Source organism: Patella vulgata, chromosome 9, assembly GCF_932274485.2.
Source record: "Patella vulgata chromosome 9, xgPatVulg1.2, whole genome shotgun sequence".
In the NCBI taxonomy this organism is placed as follows: domain Eukaryota; kingdom Metazoa; phylum Mollusca; class Gastropoda; family Patellidae; genus Patella; species Patella vulgata.
In genome coordinates, this window is record NC_065887.2 from 37,904,840 (window position 1) to 37,930,863 (window position 26,024).

Genomic DNA, 26,024 nt, shown 5'->3' on the forward strand with positions numbered 1-26,024 from the left:
GCACATGTCTGATATATAAAGAAATAGTTAAGATTTTTAATACATGTAGTTCAAAAATTAAACATTAAATATTACTGTAATGACTTTAATTGACAAAAGTTCTGATTTTAATGAAAATGAATATGGAAAAAACAGTATGTACAAGCTCTGTTGACAAGATATGAATGTATAGGCTTGAATCAGCATACAATAGGTATGTAAAAACATATATACAAAGTCATTTTAAAATTTAATAAAACATGTTGATTTTGATTTTTTAATTATACTAAATCATTCATGGACTAAAGTGTACAAAATATGCATGATGAATTTGTTATGGTTAATATATGTTATAGCGAGTTCAATGATAGGTTCAATATTAGCAAAGATTACTTGAATTGTAAAACTGTACAAAATTTAAACTCGACTAATGATACAGATTTAAAACATTAGTTTTACTATAAAATAAAACAAAATTATAATCTGATGGAATAACATGATTTTAAAAATATCAGAAATCAAGAGAAAAAAAAATCACTAAACTTCAGCTGATCATAAGGGACAGACACAAAAAAAATCCCTGATGTAAGAGTTATAAACTATGTGAGAATGTAGCATTCAACTGAGGATAAAATCCATGCTCCCAGATATTGCTTTAATTTTAGTAATGCCAGGTTAAAGGTGTACAAAGAATTGGGGATAGAAAATCATTTTAAAGAAAAGGAAAAAAAAATAATACTTTTATAACAGATATTTGTTGATGTAATAATGAAAATATATATATTTATTTTTTTTATATATAGTTTTTACATTCAACATTCTTCTTCATCATCATGATCATCATCATTATCATCCATAGCCATCTCTGTGGGTGTAGGTGTGGAATTTTGACAGTCTTTACATTCACAGAGATCTGTACAGGAAAGAGCAGCAACTTTACACGAACATCTACAATTAATACAATTGTGTGATAGATTAAATTATCTTTGCTCAATTAACAATATATTACCAGTAATATAGTAACTTAGCTCAGACTTCCTGGGTGAATATTAATTTCTAAACTATAATTCTTGCATGATATTTATACTAGAATATATCGCCTAAAACTACGAAGCCCAATTAACCGGCCCACTAGATCCCTACATCTAAATTTTTTTGGAGCAATGCAGTCTCTAAATGAAATCAAAATCTAAAATTGCTTATTTAAATAGCATTTCCGCCTGTAGGATCAATAATCTTTGCAGATCTTTTCACGGTTTAGACTAATTGCCTTTGATTTTTCTGTAAAGGCTATTCCAAACTATGCTCCCACAAGACGGCAGGTTTTGTTTTAGACCAAATATAAATTTGACAAAGTTCCATGGAACCTGACTAAATGATTTTAATAAGAATGTAATTTTAAATATTATGTGCTGTACTCCATATTTCTAATATTACTTTATTGAAAATGATATTTCATAACCCTTGACATTGTTATTAATGACTAATGTAATTTGTTAGTTATGTTTCATAAAAATGTTTTGCCCTTCACCAGTTTAGGCTTCGGTTTTGTTTTAAAACTTGAAAGTTTTCCCACGTGATACCATGTATTGTGAACAAGTACTTTATATATTTCTTAACAACAACCAACGTGATCACTCACAGCCTAGAAAAAATTTAAATACTAAGACTAAGAAAATAATAATAATAAAATAACTAATAATAACATACAAACATACCTTCGAGTTCAAACACATCTCGATACGTGATTGCAATGTTTTTTAATTTTTTCTTCTCCATTCAAAGTCTGCCACTGTTTTGAATATTCCACACAATGCCTCCACGTGTTGTCGTTAATAACCAGTAACTTGCAGGGCTGTGTTGCATTCTGATGAATAAGGCACTTCATTTTTCTGGTCAGAATGCCAGAAAAATGTGTCCTTGTTGACTATGTACGCCATGATTGAAGGATCGGGGATAGAAGTTTTCTTTATTTTGATTGGCCAAAATGGCACTCGGCATTGATCATAGTGCGTATTCCTACGCGTGTAATGTTTATTTTTTAGGTGATTAGGTTAAAAAGAATTCCATTTTTAAAAAATAATTATTAAATACTGGCACATGCTGAATGTGTGGAGATCTGTTTTTTTAAATTAGTACAAAGAGACGTGTAATTTAAAAAATTAAAATCTCCCACAGAGGTTGTTGCAACGAACTTGAACGATAAATTCCTTCGGTCTTTCGTCTATTAGTGCTAATTTGCGGGCAATCACTCAAGTCAAGGGGGGATGGATTGCTAAATGGTTAGCACGTGCGTGCTGTATCATACGGCCTGTCATTGAGTGAACTGGCATGGTTTCGAATCCCCGGTTGTATGTGACAAGGAGAAGGGTCGCCTGTCCAACCTCGTGGGTTTTCTCCGGGTCCTCCGGTTTCCTCCCACTGCTAAAGACCCCTACGACCAAGCGAATTAATGAAATAAAATTAAACCATATGTTAGTCCCGAAATGACCTAATTTGTGTCGAGTGGAGGTTAAACCCCATTTCTCTCGCTTTCGCTCAAGTCAATCAATCAATCATTCAGTTAGATTAAAAGACAGTAGTCTTACTACACTTTAATATTAATCTCAAGGTAACAAGTGACATACCAAACAATGGCCTTCAAGTATGTTTTACTTTATATAAAACATAATAAAACAAATATATATTTTGTTTTAGAGTCATGCTGAATAATTCATCAGCCATACAATTATTATAGAAAAACTATTTGGATTGATTAAGAATTTTATAAAATTACTTTTAAAAAAATAAAGTTAAGAATTTTATAAAATTACTTTTAAAAAAATAAAGTTAATTCATTTTTTCAAGTCATACAGTGAAAAGATCAGTTGTTGTCGCCACTGCCCGTCATTTGAAAATTTGCCTTGATGTTATAATATATAGAAATAACAATTCATACACAAATATCTATTATTGTGAATCAAGAATTATTATCGAGTTTGATTTTGTATGCGCTTCGTTGTAGAAAAATAAGATTGTCTGTTTAAGGTCGTCTATGAAAAATGTTTTTTTTAAATTTATATACTCATAAAGTAATGGGTAATGGTAATTAATTGCTTTCAATGCAATGGGTAATGGTAATTAATTACATTGCTAAAAATGAGAAAGTAATTGTAATGATTACATTTAAAAATGTTTAAAAGTCGGCTGTGAGCTGAGATGTAGGAAGCTATTTTCTTAAATGCTAATTAGAGAAAGGCCTAAATTAGGTTTATAAATTTGAATACAATTAAAATTTAATTACCACTAATTATGAAGCGGTTGAAGAAGTTATAACCATGGACCTTAATACATAAGGACCATGTTATAACTAATTGATATCAAATCTACATGGAACTACCATTGTTGTTGATCGGAGAGAAATTGTCTTAGGGGACAAATAGTAAGAGGACGAATTGTCTTGGGACGAATTGACCGTAGAGACGAATCATCTCCGGATGGATAGTCCAAAATTATATTTTTATCGCAATTCGTGGAAATAGGGATTGACAGGGCGAGCGTTGACCCTTATTAGGAACGCATTGACAACATAATGATTAAAAAAGCTTAAATAAATTTTAGCGGAACAAAAAATATCACCACAACAAAAATTGCCCAAATACTTTTATTTTATCGCAATTGGCAGAAATGGCGAACGACATAGTCAGTCCACTGGACAGACTGTGATTTAAATTGATCTGTTTTTCTTTAGTTTAAAAATAGCCCGGTTTTCTATCCCAGTAGATGTAATATATTTCCTCTGCAAGATAAGGTCGTCGTTCTGGGTAATGATAAATCATGCTTATAGCAATACCCAAAGCTGATTGATCTTCACGATGGCATTTATGATATTTAAAAACATTCAATGGACATTTAAGTCTTTGTTCTGTCCCTTCGGGCATAATACAATATCTCTGAAGTGCGCATGTTAACCACGATCTCATGATGGCGTAGGAATACAGGTTGTTTTTCACAACCAAACCAAATGTCGCGCCTGGTTCTTTTATTTTATGAAACAAACATGGTTTCTCTTGAAAATATTCAAATGTTTTAGCAAATGTGTGATTAACTAGAAAATATGGTAGATGTTCTACTGAGCGGAAAATGACACCTGTTTCCTTCACATAATTAAAAGTTGGTGTAAATCTTGAACTTCTAAATCGACCTGAAGCATCCGTGTACAGGACAAAACCATATTGGTTCAGGACTTCCTGTAACAAATAAAACATAGATAAAAACGAAGAAATTGATCAAAATATGAACAATAAACATGGGGATTAAAACCACTGAACCTATTGTGTCGGGATTCTACTAAATATTATTTTTGTGCTTAAAAATATGTGATTTAAAAAATAAAATGAAATGAAATGGGGTTTAACATCCCACTGTTCTGCTCCGAACTGGGCTAATTAAAACGAGCATACGCCGTACAGTGTGCTATGGGGGAAATTTTGCCCGAACAGCGGCACTACGGCCTACTATTATATCGAATTCCAAATGTCAAGGGATCTTTTACGTGCACGGGCACTCGGTTTTTCGTCCCATCCGAGCGACTAGACAATATATAATATATAATTAGTTAAAATAATAATAACTAAATCCACTTCAATATGTCTAAGTCTTTTGGTATACGTACATGTATGACTGTCGCTTACCACGTCTAGTCAGTATCCATTAAATAATTCACAGATAATTCACTCGAATATCTGCGAGTAGTCTAGTTTTACGTGGATTGGAAACGCCATGTGGTCATTTCGCACGTGTATACTCCTGTTTATAACACGCAATAAATGCGTTCCTAGTGCCATGAGAGAGAGAAATATGGGGATTTACGTCCACTGAATACAATTTATACAAATTTCGGAATTAACATATCGTACAATTTTATTGCCTTATGATTTGTGTGTAGAGGTGGTATTAAGCAGTGGGAGGAAAAAGAGGGACCCACAGAAAACCAACTAGGCTGGGCAGGTGACCCTATTCCATGTCACGTGCAAGTCTAGGATTTAAACCACGCCACTTGTTTCAATTCTTGAACTTATGATCTAAAGACAACTAGACCAACCAACCCCACTTAAAAGAGATCCACCATCAGTTATTCATTTTGATTCAAAACAACAAATTGTCAGTTTAACAGAATCTTTGTTCGTGTCAATAATACATTTAAAAGTTAACAGTAGAGAGACGAATTCTCACGATTTGAAGGTGAAAAGTATCAATTTAAATGTATAATGTGTTATAGATTTCCTTAACGAAATCATCCAATTTAGATATAGTAAAAAAATCCTTTTTAATTTTAATACATTTAAAAGTTAACAGTAGAGAGACGAATTCTCACGATTTGAAGGTGAAAAGTTTCAATTTAAATGTATAATGTGTTATAGATTTCCTTAACGAAATCATCCAATTTAGATATAGTAAAAAAATCCTTTTTAATTTTAATTTGGATTTTCTATTTTTAGTCCAGATCACATTTTGAACCTGATACCTCTCTATAAACTCACGGGGGGTGGGGGGGGGTAGCACGTGCGCGCTGTATCATGAGGTCTGTCATTGAGTCAACTGAAGTGGTTTCGATTCCAGGGTCGCCTTCCAACATCGTGGGTTTTCTCCGGGTCCTCCGACTTCCTTTCACTGCTAAAGACCCCTACGCGCAAGCGAATTATTTAAATAAAATTAAACCATGTGTTAGTCCCGAAATGACCTAGTTGTGTCGAGTGGATGTTACCCCCCCCCCCCTCTCTCTCTCCCTCTCAACTCACTGATTGAGAATATAAGTTAATAGCAAATTTACCTGTATTATAATTGGTTTCCAGGCACAAAGGTGTAGAACTTTTACATGTTCAGGATACTTTTTAAAATCAAAAATTCTTAATTCACATTTACCATACCTTCTCACCTGAAAGCATTTCAAGTGATAATTAATTCAAGACGTTAAACTAAATAATAATTTTATGTCTGTGCATGGTTTCTCCATATTTGAAATGAAAGCCACAGGGGTTCATTGGGTAAGGCGCTGATTCACCGACCAGACAGTCCCGGGTTCGATCCCCGTGTTTGCCCAGAAATGTAGTGGTGATCTAAACTAAATGCAGGAAGGCCCCACTACAACCAAAACAAAACCGACAAACCACCTAGACATTGCAAGAAATAAACAAAATATAAAAATTCAAGTGCCGGCAAAAGTGAACACAACGCGAGAAAATGTCCCCCAAAATTACAAACTTGAAAAACTTTGTTTTGAGCATGAGCTCAGCACGATATCTGGCGTTTCCACCACGCTTTTACGCTTATGGCGATCTTGACGCCCTATGAGACCATTTTCCGTCGCCGTAGCAGCACAGTAAGATGCCTCCCCAGTCTGACGGGGGTATAATCTTACAGACGTTACTCAAAATAAAATATAATTTTCAAGAAAGATGTAACATATCTTGAATGGTAATAATCTACCAGCTGACGTCATGAGTTAGAACATCAAACAATTTTAAACCATAAGGGCGATAATCCGGATATAATTTCGGAAAAAGCTAAGCCCATTTTAATATTTTTTACTGTTTTAGGGTCAATACATACAACTTGAACTTACGGCTTGTCGTTCTGTTTCTGTTAATCCTATATCATATAAAATAACTTTGATATCTGGATAAGCTGGCCTTAAAATATTGTCAAGCGAATACAGCGAGGCCTTCGCTTCATCAAAATGATTAGAAGATAAGCCCATTACAACCACTGGAATATCAGGAATCGGTATCGTGGGGTCTGGTAAATCGGGTATATAGATGTCACCGGATGCTGTAGTTCTATCCGGGAAACCAAAACGGGAAAGATACTCTTCTACTTCCGGGGTAGTCTTCATCCCTAACAGTCGCTTCATGTTACTGAGCTTGGTGGCATTGAAATAAGCCTTACAATTTGTATCAAGTCCGTACACTCGACCTGTATAAATATAACCACACACTGTAAATAATATTTGTGTATTTTTATCGTAAATTGACTGGCAGAAAGTTGCCAGTAAATTGACTGTATTTTAACACTGACTTGTAAATTTACACCTAAGTGGCAGATTAAGATTTACAAACAGGATGTAAATAAATTTACAGTGAGTGTAAAATAACTTGTTTTTGTAAATAGAAAGTGGGGTAAATTTACGTTCACTGTAAATGTACACTGTGCTTGTAAATTTACCTCAATGTTATCTTACACTCACTATAAATTTACACTGTGGTTGTAAATTTATCTCAAAGTTATTTACACTCACTGTAAATTCATCTCAAAGTTATTTTACACTCACTGTAAATTCACGTGGTGTTTGTAAATCTAAATCTACAATTCAGGGGTACATCTACAAGTCAGTGTTAAAATACAGTGATTTTACTGGCAACTTTCTGCCAGTCATTTTACGGTTAAAATACAGTTTGGAGTGTATATTTACTTGAAATGTACTTTGGATGTGTTTGTCTCCACTCGGCTAAGTAGTCATAGGTCAATATCATTTGGGATCTAAATTTTATTGTATTACATGCAACACATCATTCGATAATGAAAAGAAATTAATGAAATGGGGTTTAACGTCCTACTGTTCTGCTTCTTACAATGGAAAGAGTAGGAGGCATGCTACGAAGCAAAATGTCCCACACAAGCCTATGTACGGCATATCACTGTCTCCAAACGCCAGTTAGGTGCATTTAGATTCTAACATAGACTAATCTGACTGATTTAACAGTAAATATTTTGCACAAAATTCGATACGTGGTCGAAGGGGAATAGCCGATTTGAACAATATTTGACAGTAAATTTACAATTTATTGTAAAAATACTATTTCTGTTAATATACAGCTCACATAACGTAAACTGACATTTGCTTGTATTTTTACATTACGTTTGGTGTAATCTATACATTTGGCCAAAGAGGGAATAACCGATGTGGCTACTATTTGAAAGTTAATTTACAATTTGCTGTAAAAATAATAATTCAAATGGCAATTCTGTTAATATACAGCTCACATAATGTAAACTGACATACGGTTGTATTTCTACATCAAGTTTGATATAATCTTACATAAGCTTTGTATTCATATGCATTTACATCGTTTTAAATGTAAATTAACAAACTATGTGATATTACAATCGGACACGTGTAGCGCCATAGGTCTTTTGTCTGACGTGGAGAGCGGATTAAGGGAACCGGTCGCCACATATGCTACATACGACCCATGCAACTTTTCTTACTACATATTTCTGTAGTCTTGTGATCGTCTAGAATTTGTCTCTAGCTGTCTTTACTTCTGCTTCACGTTGTGTATTTACTTCTTACAGTTTCTTAAGACGTTGTCTTACCAGGAATAACAATGCGACAGTTTGCTTCTACATTATATATATATATAGCTGAATACAGGTTTACAAGCATATGGAAGCTCTCTGGAACCTAATTTATACCCCCTACTTTTTCCAGGTCTTCAATAACCTTGACGTTAAATTTCCACGCCATATAAGGAATAAAACTCTTTATTTCCCACAAATAATACAGGCAACATTATCTATTTTTGGTCTATCAACCCCTATGCGCAAGCGAATTATTGAAATAAAATTAAAACATATGTTAGTCCCGAAATGACCTAGTTTGTGTCGAGTGGACGTTAAACCCCATTTCTCTCTCTCTCTCTCTCTCTCTCTCTCTTCAGTGCAGAACAGTAAGACGCTGCACTGTAATTGATTTCGTTGCATTTCAGTATCGTTATAAGTGGGTGGTGTGGTGGTTTAGAGGTCTAAATCTCCGGGTCCACCATTGAGCATATCGTGTAGTTTCACCCCCAAGATTATAGTAGCCAAGACGGCTCCCACTTCTAAGGACCCTAAAGATTAAATAAAGAGTATCATACGTTACCATGTCTGGGTTACTAACTAAGACATCCCGTAATCGATCCCGATGATGGCCGAGAATGTTCCTAGGGATTTCCCATCCTGGTCTCCCATTTCTGTATTGCAGGATTTAAAACTGAGGACATTCGGTGTACTTGTTGGTGTGCCGCAAATGAACCCTTGACAGTTCTTGTAGAGGGTCGTTCATACGGTTAAAAGTTAAGGTACTTATCTAAAAATTGATCCGGTGTTTAATAGGTATCCAGTGAAGATATTTTAAAATGGGTGTAACATGTTAAGGTAGTTTAGTCGTCCTGGGCCCGGTTTCTCGAAATCTTAACTAAAGATAAAAAAATCCAAACTTTAATAGATACTTTAATTCTGATTGGCTAAGCACTAAAATCAATTTAATATTATCCAATCAAATTAATAAAATCTGGATTTTATCTTAGTTAAAATTTCGTGAAACAGGCCCCTGGCCATAATTTGTCAACACAAGCACTTGCGAAATAAGCTTATTATTACAATGAGCACGCGTCCTAGGACTCAATGGGTGCGTCGAAGGATCCCGTAGTTTATACCAATAAGTTTTATGAGGATGGACATACGCCATGCACAGTGCTATGAGGGATATTTTGTCCGTCTAGTCTTCAACCAATTAAAACTGTCCAGGGTGTATATACGAGATCTCAGCCGTGGCTCCCGACCCTAACGGCTTGACACTAGATACGGTGAATTACTGAATAGGCCTGCGTTAATTTAAAATGAAATAAAATGTGGTATGAAGACGGGCATACGCCATATAGCAGCACTGTAATAACGAATTCCAGTTGCCGAGGGTTCTTTTACGTCCACGTAAACGTGTAGGCCTACACGGGACCTCGGTTTTGTCACACACGAACAACTATACGTCGTTTTCTGGCAGGCCCTCCGGTTGTCCCTTAAAAGGCCCTGCACTACTTACAAGGAAGAACCACCTAGGAAAATTCGGATGAACCCTGTCAGCCAACACCCAGATCGAACATGGGAGCTCCAGGTTAGCGAGGCAACGTCCTACATACAGAATCACAGCGGCCCTGTACGTTAATTGGGAATATGGAACATTTAGTACATGTATCACTTAAAGCGAGTCAAATTATAAATTCATAAACTTTGAATCAGTAAACCAACCAACCAAACTTCACACAATCGAGATAAAATGCCTATTCCATGACACGGTGTATTCAAACCAGAGAATGGGAAATAGATTGGTTTTGTAATTGAAGGGAGAGAACTACATTGAATGCAAAACCCGCGCAGTTATTTTTAGCCTTTCTCTCCCTGTCCCTTCTCCATTGTGATCTTTGTTGACTTTTTTAATCGAAGAAAAGGGTTTGATTGAATAGACATTTTCTACCAGCTTTTGGAGAATATTCATGATATTGAGGCGGAAGGATAACAGAGTTATCGGGTTGGCTAGGTTGAAATGTGGTTTGGACAGTTGCATGTTTACTTTTATGCTACTTCCAGTTTGTGTATCCCAATTTTCCATGGCGAACCTCATAGATTGCTTGGTTTGGGGCCAACCCTATTCCATATTTATATCAGATGAATGTGACAAGTTGGGCTCTTTGTGGTTATAAAGATTATCATCATCGGAAAGTTAAATGTCATTGACATCAATGATGAGAGAGGGGTGGGGACACTATGGAGACAGACCAATAAAAGTAAATTCTGGTTTCTTTGCCCGACTCAAACTATTTTCAAAATATTTGTTGAGCTGAACGCTTTTCTCTACAGGCAGATCAACGACTGGTCATGCCTTTGCCCCAAAGTTTGTATGAGGTTCATGTTAACAGTTCAGTTGTCAATGCTTTTTTACCTTTACATGACATGCAATGTAAGTTATCACCTTTGATATTGCCATGAATTGGGTGCTGACAATTGTATTGAAAAGACGCCCATTGCCAACACAAACACTAGCGGATTAACATATTAGTACAGTAAGCCCGTGTCCTGGAACTCAACGGGTGAATCGAAATTTTTTGCTAATTTACACGGATGTTGGGATCATTAGACGTTGTGTATTTTCTTCTTACTATCGCGAATAACAATACAGCAATTCGCGTCTCTATTTTTATGTCAAGCAGTGGATACATAGTTTACAAGCATAGTTTCATTACAATACTTAAAATTAACATATTTCTCTCAGTCCCAACTCCTGTAAAAGTCTAACTAGCGTGGCTAGCGTGGTAGGAAACCACTACATCATATGGTCGTCTAATCAACCCACGCGATTTCGGATTAAACACCACCATTAACTGCATTATGATACCAAATCATTTCATACATTTGATATAGCTTGGCCATTGCCTTAGTTCATTTTAGATTTATGTCGTCGGAATTCTTAGACTTCCCACAATACCCTTTTCTCCCATGCTTGAAGACATTTCCTCAAGTTTTTGAAGTAACTCTTTGTAAATTCGAGGGCATTTTATCAGAAGAGAGGGCACAATTTCGGAAGGGAGAGCACCTAGCCTGATGCATCCCTATACCCTGGTAGACAATCTAATGTAATTCGAGCGTTCTCAACATTGTTGACATTTATTTTGACACCAGTAACGTCCTTGGCCAGGATCAAAGTAGACTTTTTATACCGGCATCATGGTCGGTGGCTAAATCTAAAAGTCTTTTCGTTGATTAGAGAACGGAATCAACATGAAACTTGACAGGTACTCGTAGGTCGTTCAGTTCTTGATTGAATGTTGCTAACAATGTTTATGTTCAGATCTTCAGTCCGAAATCATAATCCCCCACAGACCCGACAATTTTCCAGCAGTCACCATATGAAATAATGATTAGGACTTTCATGTTCAGATTGTTCATCACCTCTAACGATAAAATTTTAGGATCTTGTTCCTTATTCCAAATCAACAGTCGCGATATACCTTCGAGAGATACTAGGTTAAATACATACCCTTATCGAGGGTTGAACACGCCTACCCCACTTCACTAATACAGTATTAAGTAATAAATAACGTATATAGCTCTATATAATAATAAATGTCAGAACGCGAAAAACATTGGAGCCAACATGTTAGCGGGAAATTTTCTTTATAACATTAAGTGGATGGACCTCATATGGTGTATATCTCAAAATACTGAGTCTAATGGACTTTCCGGGTGGGGGGCGGCTGATTGGTTAGCGTGTGCGCACTGTATCATAAAGTCTGTTTTTGAGTCAACGGTTGTACGTGACAAAGAATATGGTCGCCCGTCCAACCTCGTGGGTTTTCTCCGGTTCCTACGGTTTCCTCCCTCTGCTAAAGACCCCTATGCACAAGCTAATAATTGAAATAACATTGAACCATATGTTAGTCCCGAAATGACCTTGTTTGTGTCGAGTGGTCGTTTAACCCCATTTCCCAATCTCTCTCTAATGGACTTTCGTGACCGGCAAATATGTTAAAACCTATCGCCTTAACTCATACTTTAGTTAGGTGTGTTGTGCAGCACGTGCAAACTATTACCTGTATAAATCGCAGGTAGAGCAATAGAAGAATAGTTTTTGAGAGAATAGTATACGTAATAGAAGTGGGTAAATTCTGTAGTACGCGCATTCTTAAAGGGACAATAGCACTCTTGCTGGCTTGACAGCCCTAGAAAATACAAAATAGCCTTATTCTAAGTACTAGATGTGTTAGTGTCCTACCTGTTGTGTAAATTATCCATTAAATCTTATTTTACTTGTTCAGAGGGTTCAAAAATATTTTAAATCCAAGTCAGACTTTTCAAATCATTGAGTTGAATTTTTCCAATTTTTTAAATTAGGTGTGTTAAGATGAAATTTGTATCATCAATTAATTGGAATATTGTAAAATAGTACAATTTCTTGACCAGAATAAAGATTGGGACATATTATTCAGTTACAACAAGAGTGGTATTGAGCCTTTAAACCACGTTTATATTACAAATTTTAAGCGCACCAGGCACGCTACCAGGTACGGCACGCTTCGCATTTTTGTAGTGTAAACTTGTCAAACGTAAGCGTGCCGCGCCTGGTACGGTATCAATCTGGCCCACTGAAGTGAGGTGGTCTCGGAAAGGTACCAGGACCGGCTCACTTTACATTTTCGTAGTGTAAACGCTAACCGGTCCTAGCACGGATTACTGCGCATGCGCCAAATGAACCTTGGCCTTTTCCCCCGCAAACTTTGACAGCTCTGTCATCAGTTCTGTCAAATTACTGCTCAAACTAAATCAACCATCATAATTGTTTTCATCTGGGTAATTTGTATAGGGACTGAAATTAACATTTAGCGTGCTTGGCACGGTTCTGAGACTGGTTATTTTAGAGTAATGTGAACGGGTAAATTTCTTGAAATTTATCGCGGCCTGGTACCGTGCCCAGAACGGCACGCTTATCGCAATGAATACACACCACTGCATTGATAATGTGTGCTGAATGTGACATAATGCAGGTTTTTATGGAAGGGTATCGCTGCCAATATTAAATGCTCTGCTACAATGTCTTTTCCATTGATTATATGTAAAAAGTACAATGTACAAAGTCATAATACCGGTAATGATAAAGTCAAAATACCTATAAGACAGGACCAGTGTCTGTGGCGTAAAGTCCAATCTATTGTGCATCGCTTTGTAAGAAGAGCAGCAGCCCTACCACTTGTTCCAGTTGAATCAGTGGATGATGTCTGGTTTGAGTCATTAGAATTTGGACCAACCCATTTGCCGATTATGTGACCGAGCAGTGGGTAGAAGGTTTACCACGCCAATGCTGGAACCACTACAACAACGACGGCCCCAGAACAACAAATAAGCTTGTTGGCCATCCCCATCCGAATATCTATAAACTTGTTACTGTGCTGAAAAGAGAGCAGACGCTGACTGAAATAAGAATTGTACAGCTCGGTGCTAACTACATTTCCAGGCCAAAGAAGAAAGCCTACCGTGAACTAGAAGAGAGACTTCAAGCATTGAAAGATCAGTTCCGAAATGGTCAAAGAGACATCATGCTTTATGTAGATGCGGTATCTCATCTTGTCCATTTTGAGTAAAAAGTATGAAATGTTTACTTGCTCATATGAAATATATATTTTTAATGTTGATGCTCATTTCATAGTGCTATTTAGTTATTTATTTTTTTTATATTAAGTTTTTCCATTTACATTAAAAGTGTTAAAATAAACATGTTTTACTATACTATTCAAAAAAAGTAGGGGATATTTGATTTTTAAGTGTTATTAAAGTCACCTAATGAAACTGACGAAGAAACAAATGACAAAATGAAATGAAGTTCACATACATCGATTTATTCCAAATGATCGTTAGACTAAGTAAGGCACAGACTGACCATTATAAGGGTAAAATGATACCCGGGGTCAAACAGCAAAGTTACCACAGCATCACAACCAAGTCAGTAACGGGTAAATCCTCCTCTGTTTGCCAAACAAGCATTGATCCGACGTGGCATACTCCTAATGAGACGTCTAAGGTCATTTTGGTCCAGATTGTCCCATTCCTGTTGCAACGCAGCAGCAAGTTCTTGGACATTGGCAGGACGTTATTGACGTTGACGTAACCTCTGTCCAAGCATGTCCCAGACATGCTCGATGGGGGAGAGGTCGGGACTCAGTGCTGGCCAAGGTAATGTGGTGATGTTCTGTTGTTGGAGGTAACCTGTAACGATCCTGGTCCTGTGACATCTTGCGTTGTCATCCTGGAAGATGAAACGGCGGCCATGACGTCGTGCGAACGGCACAACATGGACTGCCAAGATGTTGTCCCGGTAGTACTGGCCTGTAACACGCCCTGCAACAACATGTAAAGCCGTTCTTCCAGCAACAGTGATGCCTCCCCACACCATAACAGAACCACCCCCAAATCGATCATGTCTGATGACGTTAACGTCTTGGAAGCGCTCGTTTCGACGACGCCACACCCTCCTACGTCTGTCCAAAAAATCAACAGTGAACCTTGACGCATCTGAAAACATCACATTGCTCCAGCGTCGATTATCCCAGTGTTGACGATCCCTACACCAACGACGTCTTGCCTGAATGTGATGATCTCTCAAACAAGGGATCACGCGAGGACGTCGGGCGCGAAGGTGACCCCTATGCAGTCGATTCCGAATCGTCTGGCCACTCACTCTCACACCAGTGTCTGTTTGAAGACGGCGCTGATCTGATTTGCTGTGATGACACGATTTCTCAAGGCCAAGGTACGGATAAATCGATCCTGGGCTTGAGTTGTCGCCCTTGGTCGACCTGAGCGTGGTCTGTCCTGTACAGATTGTGTATCACGGTATCTGGACCATAGCCTGCTTATGACAGACTGAGAAACATTCATCGTCCGCGCCACAACCGCCTGTGTTGTGCCGATCTGTAGCATGCCAAGGGCACGTAACCTTTCATTTTGGGTAAGCCGACGCATATCAAAATTTGTTTTCTGGTCACTAAAACAATTAAACTGATGTTTCCACCCTGGAATTCAATGCCACAATGACTGTAACATTCAAAGTCAGAGTCGTGCAAATCTTGGGTTGGACCCCCATGATGATCCCAAGCATCACCTGCATTCCATGCGGTAGCTATTGGTGCGTTTGGGCGTCACATGTAACTGGAAATGTTTCTTCTGTTAGGTTCTATAGTGACTTTTTTCGTAGTCATTTGCATATTTTAGTATTATGCCCCCAAAATCAAATATCCCCTACTTTTTTTGAATAGTATATAATAAATGTTGAATAAATCATTATCAAGTGATTTTGTTTTACTATTAGGTTTAACCTAATTAAATAAACAGTGCCCAATGTGAAACGGACTACAGCTAATCCTTCTTTAGAAATTCCAATTAACACCTTAGTCACGCTAACATGATTATTTAAGTTTTGAGCTGGGTGAGAATGAACCCTTTTTACATATAATCAATGGAAACGACATTGTCTCAGAGCATTTAATATTGGAAGCGATACCCTTCCATAGGTTTTTGGCATGATTGTAGACTGGACATATTTTACCGGCATATGGAAATCCTCTATAATACTGTATATAACCGAATTCCGGTTCACAAGTACTCAACCAATGGAAGCCATAACAACTTTACTTTATAGTAAAACGTATGCACATCATCTCGCGCCGTCCAAGTCTTTAGCGATTTCTTGTGGGCCCTGGATATACCACACCCGGGGTATGGAACGCCGTAGCTGTCTTACGTTGCCGTTTCGTGACCGTCTTGTTAACTATGCATTATGCAAGAGCTAAATCTGACTATTGCAAATCTTTCTTTAAGCCTTAAATGTTAATTAAATTATTAGACATTAATTTACCAAGACTATAAAAAGCCATCGTATGTCTGCGATATTTAGTAGATTTAAATATGTTTTGTCGTCGATGCGGTTACCGTAAAAATTGATAATTGAGACTTGTTTTTATCGTAACAATGGTAGTATTGACATCGAGGATAGCTTATTTTTGCATCGCTGATATCTAAGCTCGGAGTGAATTAATTGGACTGAAATTTTCAGCATATTCTCTTTTCAATATCTATTTAACGAGAACTATCAGCTCTTTATATCTAATCTTACCTAATGTCGCTTTAACTGAGTGTCTTGTCTTATTAACTTGTCTAAATGCTATCGTCTCTTCTCAAATTACCATGATAACTTCCTCACGAATTATCATAATCATAAATGTTATGCTATCTCGTGGTATCTACTCATTTAGTAACTTTGGTAACGAATTGTTATCGGCCCTGCTTTCTACTTTATTACTGAGGCATGCTATGCACAACTAATATGAAATAGAACTTTCCCCCATTCTCATTCGGTCATTATATACTTTTCAAAAAAAAAAACTTTTTGATTTTTGTCTTAATAATGAGTAATTGCTCCACAAATCCTCAGCCATTCAGCAATTCGTCGTGGCATAATCCTAATCAACCGCCCAACCACGATTTTGGCCAATCTGACCCACTCCTCTTGTAGTGCCACGGCCAATTCTTGCAGTGTTGACGTCGACGAACACGTCTCCCGATCAAATTAAACGTAACACACTAAAGCAAAGATGCGTTATACAGTAAATCTTATGCAAGAACCGATAGGAAACAAACATGGATAGGATAAATCAACAAGCGGCAGTTTTCATCAACCCTTCCTTGAAGTGTCAAATTTGACAATAAAACCCCTCCCACGTGTATGGCGCTATTGTGTATCGCATGTGCAGCTCAGTGGTGCTGTTGGGGCGATAAGTTTTTCATCTGTGAACATACTCTCAAAGCATGTCAAGTGTCAATCACTATTTATCATATCACAACCTGCATAGGCATTTGCATTTCAATATCCCTAGGGTTTTTTTGTTTGAAGAGTATATTATGTTAGACAAGATAGCTTGTTAACACGGGTTTTAGTCTTAACCCGACACGTTATCTTGTTTTTTTAAAAAAAACACTGCCCCCCTTAGGGTGATTTCGTAGACAGAAACATACGGTTAACAAGAAATGACTAAACATCTCAACATAAGACATCTACGGCGTTCCTTCGGGCGATGACCTGACCCCGAGTTCACAAACATTCTTAGACTTAAGAATTTACTCAAAATCCTTTGCCTTATTTTAACTAAAATATAGCCCTTTATGAAACTGTTTTATTGCATCAAATACACCAATAAGTAACTATGTGCAAAGTTTTGTGTTTTTGGGTCAAAGATTTCTCATCAACAGTGATTGAAAGTTGAGTAAATTCGTAACTTAAATCTGAGAATGCTTTGTGAACTCGGGGCCTGGTAATCTTGTCTTGAATTGACGCAATTATGCGTTTAAGTGTTCACTTTCACATAACTGAGTTGTACTGGCCCTAGTTTTGGTTTTGAAAGTCGCAGGCCATACCCATTGTCATGATTTCCAACATTCCCATTCTGTCGAATTCAAATTGTGTATTTTTGAGAACTGATCGGTGGTGCGGCGATCTTAAAACATTTTTATGTCTATCTTCGTGATTTTGATATTACATTAAAATTCCATAATTTACATTGTATCTCCAGACACGGATTAGTGGGTCCCCTTGGATATTCACAATAACCCATTTCTGAGTGCTGCGTTGCCTCGTTTTCCTCTGGTCTCCACATACTAACTTAAATATTATCTTATCTGGAAATGTTTCCAAAATTTGATTTTCTTGTTTCATATTTATCTGTATTGGATGTTCATTTATATTCAGATCATGTTGATGCTTCAATTGTCAGTGATTTTACCAGCTTTGGTTGTTGCGACTAACTGGGATCTTGATCATTATAATGGTTACGATAAGAGGCAGCAAACCGGTCAACTTGTACAACCATTTGGTTCATACCGTAAGTTTATTATTCTTCACCAGGGTACGTGACAAGGAGTAAGGTCGCCTGTCCAACTTTGTGGGTTTTCTCCGGGTCCTCCGGTTTCCTCCCACTGCTAAAGACCCCTACGCACAAGCGAATTATGGGAATAAAATTGAACCATGTTAGTCCCGAAATGACCTACTTTGTGTCGAGTGGACGTTAAACCCTCTCCCCACCCCACAGGGTCCGTATTCAAAGGATATGTTAAGTCTAAGTCACTTAGCCACCAGCAACTTCCTGTAAGTTAGGGGTAAGTGATATCCAAAGGCAAAGTTGAATATCAAATTTTCCCTTACAGTTAATTAAGCGTTCAATCTATAGTGGTATTTAAAGGGGGGGGGGGGTATCTTTTAGCGATAATTGAGATTATGACTTCTTTAATAATATTTTGTTATCTATTGCGTTTTTATAGGTATTGTTTATTCGGGTAGAAAATGACGGCATATGTATCTTTCGTACAAGCAATGTACCGCCAACGCCACGTCTTTGGGATTCGATAAACACTGATTTGTTCAGTCTAACTTAAAATCTGTCCGTTATATACTCAGCCAAATTAAAAACTTGACACTCGGGATTTTTGGGACTAGATTTTTAATATTTGGTTTAAGGCAACTATTTTAGTGTTCTGTTGTGCACAGACGACCTTGACATCAACAGAAAGCAAGAATACGTCTCGCCGAAAGTCCTTGACATTGATAACGTTCGAGATTTTTAATATATACATTGCTAAAATAAATTTTACAATATCCATCATTATACTACCACTATTTGATAACGACAATTGAAATCTATTGAAACTGAATTTTATAAAAAAAATCTACGAAAACGACTTTTCCGACATGCGTTTTATCATTTTTATCAAAAAATTAATCATTCTATATACTTTCATGCGTCACAATATATACTAAACAGCAAAAAAACGTCAGTACAATTTCAAAGAGGCACTTTAATCAAATCATTCCAAAACGACTAACTAAATGGATTAAAGCAATTTTTGTGAACAGTATGTGGACATGTGGCCAGCGTTGTTACATAGCGACATATGTTATAGGCGCTTCGTGTTTATCAAGCAAGCTACTTCTCTGCACCAATGAAGAAGACGGAGAGAAAGAGAGAGAGAGAGAGAGAGAGTTTAACGTACATTCGACACGCGTAGGGATCTTTAGCAGTGGGTGGAAACCGGAGGACCGGAGAAAACCCACGAGGTTGGACAGGCGACCCTACTCCTTGTCACGTACAAGCTGGGAATCGAAACCACGCCACTTGACCCAATGACAGACCTTCTGATGCAACGCGCGGGGTTAACTATTCAACGCATACGCGATAACTAGTAATAATTAGACGAATATTTAATTTCCAAATACAGTTTCATAATTTCGTTTAGGTCAATATATTTAACATTGCTTACATTGAGATACAAATATTGGATAAAATACAGCGAATTACGATTAGGATGCATTTAAACGAGCATACATATTTGAGATTTTTTACTGATAATTCACCTCTATGTTTTAATTCAGGTGTTCGTCGACAGATTAGAAGATTATTTGGAACAGTAGTTTCAAAACTTCGACATTTTCTTTGCCACTCTCCCCTGTCACGTCACCAGATCAAAATACTGCTCAAAACAGTTATAAATGTAATACCCGAACTTAAGGTCCAAATACCCCCTACCCCGCCCCCTATTTAGCTATACGCAATGACACGAATTTCCAATGAGATTGACACTATCTGTTTTGTCTTTTATCATATAATAATAATCAGAATAAACAAAATTTTATCCGTATTTGTTTTCCCTGTAATTTACACAAATTCCTTCAATTAACATAAATTCTATTTTCAAATACAGAAAAACAAAATCCTAGTAATTTTTGTTTCGTCGACATGAAAGTGATAAAAGTTTCATTGAATTAACCATTGCCTTTATAGGCGTGTGTGAAATAGCTTTATTTATCGTCGGCTTCCACGGAAGTGATATCGCAGGCAACTTTTATACGCAACCGCTTTCCGGTAATATAAGAATGCGGAATATACTAAACGAGCACAAGGTATCAAAAACTGCTACTCGTCAGTGATTGGACCGGTTAGAGGCTTTCAGATGTAAGCTTGCGGTTCTATCAGTTTGCAGGTATGTAAACTCAGCCATAGAGACAATCCGGCTTACACTGGCCAATCGGTTATACTATCGGGATTTAAGCGTGCTTGGTTACCAGATAATACAAACTATACACACGGAGCGTTAAAACATATTTTTATACATTGATGAAAATACTTACAATGTGATTAACGTATGGTGAATAACAATGTACTTTATAGATCTTATAAATAATGGAAATTAGATATACATGCACATAATATACCCAAATTTACAAAATATGATTCTTCATATTATGGTTAATAAAGTGAAATGAATACTATAACATGATAATTATTACGAATGATTATAATATATGTATACGATTACTTATCGTTGCATTTACAAAACATAAATAATCCGTAAATTCCTGGTCATTCCACCGTTTATCTCTGGGAACGGGTTCTTTCCTTATCTCCGATTATCTATCGTGCTTACTCGAGGATACCTTGATAATCCGTTGGAAATAATGCGCCTCGGGAAGATTGTATAGCCTAGGGGCGTCTTCCGATAATGCGCAACTGGAAACCCTTGTCCCACAGCAATACTAAATATACGACGAGGCTTTGTCGTTAGGGGGTGACCGTGGTACTGGAGCGTCTACAAACTAGAGGAAAATAATACTTTTAAGAACACTGACGTTTATTTCGGGTGCTGGTATATACAATGTGAGTGAGTGTTATAATAATATTAAATGCATAATAATGAATAAAGAAAATACAAAATACATATTACTATAACAATAAGAAATATAAAATGTCGACTGATATATCATTATATATATTTATGCTTTATGTAATAAAGCTAACGTACTTTAAGTAATAAAGTGAACGTTAAGGATACCATACGTAGCGCATGTGCATGCGATGTCCTTTATATGGAGCATGCATGCGTGCGTGTAATATTTGCAGAATATTTACATTATTAATTCTAGATGTAATCTATATAATCCATTAGAGCTGGGTGAGATGTAGAGTTCTACTTTGAACATTGTACATCGTTTATATGTCACCCAATACGCTCGTGGATATTATTAACGAAACAAAGATTTCATTATTAACGCATACTCTAATTATGTGGTCTTTCAAATGTACCAACATTGTATGCTCAGTATTAGAGGCTATTCTATTTGCTCCTCAATATAAAGTAATATACATAAAATATAAGACAATTAAAATATTACAATAAAACAATTAAAATATTACAATAAGACAGTTAAAATATCAAAACAGACATAGTGTAGTTTAGACTTACCTAGAGGAAAATAATACTTTTAAGAACACTGACGTTTATTTCGGGTGCTGGTATATACAATGTGAGTTAGTAAAGAGAGGCGGGACTCACTCCCATATATACCCTAACGCGGCTAACCCTTATCATCAGTGTTAAGTAACTTTCTAAACTTGGTCTGAACATAACATTGCAGGAAACCACAATTAATGTTTCGACTCTAACTATATAAAAGTTGAATAAGAGATCTTGAAAACCATTAAATGTTTAATAATTATAATGTGAATGAACTGTGCAGGAAAAAGGGCTTTTCGGTGAGATGTGATAAGACATGTATGACTAAAGATCAGAACGTAATATCTGTATACTATAACACCGTAAAATAACAGAATTAAGTCCATTGTAGAATGGAATAAAACATGTTATCCCTAAATTTCACGGAAATTCCTGGTCATTTCACCGTTTATTCCGTAAAATAACAGAATTAAGTCCATTATAGAAGGGAATAAAACATTTTATCCCTAAATTTCACGGAAATGTCCTGTTTAATACTGCATATTCCATAGAAATACATAAAACACGTAATTTGAAGAAATAATTCACACTTTTAACACTATTTCTCCAAAAAGAAGTCATCGATTAACAGAAAAAAGTGTTAAACTATGAAATTTGGCGACATAAAAAATGAAAACTTTTTTACAGTGTATTAACATTTTACAATAAATAAGTTCATCTATTAATTTCTGAAATGAGGTTGCTTTTATTAAGGTGTTTTATAAATTAAGTCTTATCGCTATACATATTACTCAGATTTGTTAAATCCTGTTTCTATACAAGTCAAACTTTCATTAAATCATCTAGCAGTATCACCATTACTAGAACAAGGTAAGTTATTTTTTTGTTTTGGGTAGAGGGAGGGGTTATCCCTTGAATCGTGGCCAGGGTGACTCAGTAAGTCTGGTGCTGACTCTCTAACATGAAGGTGCCGGGTTCTGTGCTGGAATTAACCAGACTCGTTTCTTCTTGTCAGTTGTACAGTATATAGGGCCTCCAGGTTACAGTACCAACATCTTACTCACTGAGTCACCGTGGCTCGGCATGTGATATAAATAAGTATTTATATCGTGTCTACCCATCAGCTGATGCATGCTGACAATCTGATTCGTTTCTTTTTTTATACTTTCGATGGTCTTTACTACATGAAACTCTGTAGTCTCTATCATCCAGGAAAAATATTCTCTCTTCATTGGCCATATCTATGGTGACTTTTGTAATTAATCCTAATTCGTTGTCACGATCTATGTTTGTTTATATTAATGCAAGAATTATGGGATTTATTGCGATAAGGAGCGCAACTCTTACTTGACTTGGCCAAAGATATTGGATAATCAACCACATAAAAAACCAAACTCTCGGTTACGCATGGGCAATGGAACTTTTCGTTAAATATTGACAACGGTCCCAGACCTTCCGTACGTTGAAGACTCGGAAGTTCTGGGTGAATGCGGAATTCACAAATCGACGTTCTCTATTTCACTGTGAAATTCGTAAAATTACAGTTCAAGTCCTAATGCATAGAGTTTATGGTTTCCAGCGTAATGGGGAATACATATTTTATTAACTGCAGTTCATGCAGATCAGTCTGCTAAATTTCACAGTTCCAGATTCACAGTGTAGTGGGTAAACATTAAAAATTTCAGTTTCACATTTAGAGTATATCTAAATTTTCTGGTTCTTAGACATTGATCTCACTAATGTTGTCGATTTTGTCTTCAATTTTAAACTTTGACCATGTGTATCTGTAAATGTTTCTTCAGCAAGTTGATGCACAGCCTTGTCATTTTTATATGCTGTGTACTTGTACACCTTTGACAAATGGTTTCTGCTGCCGCACTTCTTGCATTTCTTGCCAAATGCTAGGCATTGTCCTGTGCCTCAATGCTCACCACCGTAGTCATAGTCTTTAGCTTTCTTTTCATCTTTGCTTGCGTTATTTTGTGTTTTGTTGCATTTTGCCGCCTGCTATAAGGTTTTGTTATCTCCAGTTGCTGCTTCATTTGCAGTTGTTGATCAGTCAGTTCAGTTGTCCGTGCATAGTCCTTGAACTGTTGCAAACAGTGATTTGCATTTATTGTCTTTCGTGTCAATTGCGGCTTATTTGTGGTATTCACCAGCTTTGGTAGGATTATTTGCTCAATTATTTGTTGCACAGTCAAATCAATTGCATTTTATCCACATCTTCATTGACTCTTACTGTCCCCTTGTTTCATCACAAGGCTGTCTCTCAGTAAGAATGGGGCATATTCTGGCAAAGCCTGGGTCATATTTTCACGCTTGTTGTTGTTTTCTCACGCTGTACACATCGTGTTTAGATTTATGAGTGAGTAGCATTACTCTGACACCATGTTTAAGCTTCAGTTCAAGAGTAAAATAAAGACTTGCGTTAAAGTAGATCAGCCATCTTTTATTATATCAATTCTGCCTTGACCCTTGACGGGGTCATGCATTCGCCCCACTTCGATTATACATATATATACTGTTAAAATAAGATGATTATTGATAAAATTACGGCAATATTTTAAAACCCGGTTGTGGATCCGTGACCATGTGTATCTGTAAATGTTTCTTCAGCAAGTTGATGCACAGCCTTGTCATTTTTATATGCTGTGTACTTGTACACCTTTGACAAATGGTTTCTGCTGTCGCACTTCTTGCATTTCTTGCCAAATGCTAGGAATAAACGGTGAAATGACCAGGAATTTCCGTGAAATTTAGGGATAACATGTTTTATTCCATTCTACAATGGACTTAATTCTGTTATTTTACGGTGTTATAGTATACAGATATTACGTTCTGATCTTTAGTCATACATGTCTTATCACATCTCACCGAAAAGCCCTTTTTCCTGCACAGTTCATTCACATTATAATTATTAAACATTTAATGGTTTTCAAGATCTCTTATTCAACTTTTATATAGTTAGAGTCGAAACATTAATTGTGGTTTCCTGCAATGTTATGTTCAGACCAAGTTTAGAAAGTTACTTAACACTGATGATAAGGGTTAGCCGCGTTAGGGTATATATGGGAGTGAGTCCCGCCTCTCTTTACTCACTCACATTGTATATACCAGCACCCGAAATAAACGTCAGTGTTCTTAAAAGTATTATTTTCCTCTAGGTAAGTCTAAACTACACTATGTCTGTTTTGATATTTTAACTGTCTTATTGTAATATTTTAATTGTCTTATTGTAATATTTTAATTGTCTTATATTTTATGTATATTACTTTATATTGAGGAGCAAATAGAATAGCCTCTAATACTGAGCATACAATGTTGGTACATTTGAAAGACCACATAATTAGAGTATGCGTTAATAATGAAATCTTTGTTTCGTTAATAATATCCACGAGCGTATTGGGTGACATATAAACGATGTACAATGTTCAAAGTAGAACTCTACATCTCACCCAGCTCTAATGGATTATATAGATTACATCTAGAATTAATAATGTAAATATTCTGCAAATATTACACGCACGCATGCATGCTCCATATAAAGGACATTACATGCACATGCGCTACGTATGGTATCCTTAACGTTCACTTTATTACATAAAGTACGTTATCTTTATTACATAAAGCATAAATATATATAATGATATATCAGTCGACATTTTATATTTCTTATTGTTATAGTAATATGTATTTTGTATTTTCTTTATTCATTATTATGCATTTAATATTATTATAACACTCACTCACATTGTATATACCAGCACCCGAAATAAACGTCAGTGTTCTTAAAAGTATTATTTTCCTCTAGTTTGTAGACGCTCCAGTACCACGGTCACCCCCTAACGACAAAGCCTCGTCGTATATTTATTATTGCTGTGGGACAAGGGTTTCTAGTTGCGCATTATCGGAAGACGCCCCTAGGCTATACAATCTTCCCGAGGCGCATTATTTCCAACGGATTATCAAGGTATCCTCGAGTAAGCTCGATAGATAATCGGAGATAAGGAAAGAACCCGTTCCCAGAGATAAACGGTGGAATGACCAGGAATTTACGGATTATTTATGTTTGTAAATGCAACGATAAGTAATCGTATACATATATTATAATCATTCGTAATAATTATCATGTTATAGTATTCATTTCACTTTATTAACCATAATATGAAGAATCTTATTTTGTAAATTTGGGTACATTATGTGCATGTATATCTAATTTCCATTATTTATAAGATCTATAAAGTACATTGTTATTCACCATACGTTAATCACATTGTAAGTATTTTCATCAATGTATAAAAATATGTTTTAACGCTCCGTGTGTATAGTTTGTATTATCTGGTAAACAAGCACGCTTAAATCCCGATAGTATAACCGATTGGCCAGTGTAAGCCGGATTGTCTCTATGGCTGAGTTTACAT

General features: G+C 36.3%; 1 long non-coding RNA gene across 1 annotated transcript; it reads right to left on the minus strand.

The window, feature by feature from the left end:
* Positions 1-2,710: 2,710 nt before the first annotated feature.
* On the minus strand, positions 2,711-6,929 carry LOC130014316 (uncharacterized). Its single transcript, XR_008789269.1, has 3 exons — positions 6,584-6,929; positions 5,792-5,896; positions 2,711-4,208 (listed from the first exon to the last, which is right to left on the minus strand). It is a non-coding gene; the product is annotated as an uncharacterized LOC130014316 (long non-coding RNA).
* Positions 6,930-26,024: the final 19,095 nt, after the last annotated feature.